Source organism: Halyomorpha halys, unplaced genomic scaffold, assembly GCF_000696795.3.
Source record: "Halyomorpha halys isolate HHAL.00 unplaced genomic scaffold, Hhal_1.1 Scaffold91.1, whole genome shotgun sequence".
NCBI lineage: Eukaryota > Metazoa > Arthropoda > Insecta > Hemiptera > Pentatomidae > Halyomorpha > Halyomorpha halys.
The window spans coordinates 1,424,122-1,425,132 of record NW_027110755.1 but is presented as its reverse complement, the minus strand read 5'-3'; the positions used below and the strand labels follow the sequence as shown (position 1 = coordinate 1,425,132).

At 48.7% G+C, this 1,011-nt stretch overlaps 1 protein-coding gene across 1 annotated transcript in view; it reads left to right on the top strand.

The window, feature by feature from the left end:
• The window catches only part of LOC106677194 (putative lysozyme-like protein), a 6,598-nt gene that overhangs the window by 1,467 nt on the left and 4,120 nt on the right, over nt 1–1,011 (top strand). The gene's annotated exons all lie outside the window — the stretch shown is intronic.

Genomic DNA, 1,011 nt, shown 5'->3' with positions numbered 1-1,011 from the left:
TCCTTCCAGCGCTCTAGGGCACTGTGACGTGATTCCGCGTCTGTCAATTTCCTGCTTCCGTATGCTACTGGCCGCTCTCCCTTCTCGCTATCCTGCGAAAGCACCGCCCCCAACGCGTATTCACTGGCATCCGTCGTAATTGTGAACCGTTTACTGACGCCTGGGAACGCCAGTACCGGTTCTCTCTGCAACCTTTCCACGCACCGTTTGATGTTATTCTCCATGGCCGGCGTTACCACTATACGGCTACCCTTTTTCAGGAGATTGTTAAGAGGGACTAAATGCTCCGCCATCTCTGGCACGAAACGTCGGTAATAATTAAGGGCACCCAACAACCGCCTGACTCCATTTACATCCTTGGGGACTGCCATTCGTTGTAGAGCTTCCACTTTGTGCGCATCGGGTTTAACCCCGTCCTTGGAGATGATGTGCCCCAGGAAACCGATCTCCTCCTGACCCAACGACGATTTTTCCCGAGACAATTTGAGTCCAAACTGGCGGATTCTGTTAAATACAGTCTCCAAGTGTACTCTGTGTTCCCTCTCTGACTTACTAAAGACTAATAAATCATCCATATACACTTGACACATGGACTCATCTATACCCCTAAGAAATTCGTCCATAAGTCTCTGAAAGGTGATGGGGGCGTTTTTCAGTCCAAATGGCATTCGCATAAATTCGTAGAGTGCCCGTTCGAACGTGAATGCTGTTTTCGGTTGGTCCCTTGGGTGCATCCTTATTTGATGAAACCCAGCCTTGAGATCTAGAGTGCTAAATATCGTCGATCCGCCCAACCTATCTAGAATATCAACCAACCGGGGAATAGGGTACCGCTCATCCACCGTATTCTCGTTTAGTTTTCGGTAGTCGATGACTACTCGGTACTTTTCCTTTTTCTCCCCCGCGACTGCTTTCTTCTTTACAGCCCATAAGGGGCTATTATAGGGCGAAGTGCTATTCACGATAATTCCCTGTTCCCTTAAGTTCTCAATTTCCTCCCGTATATGCTCA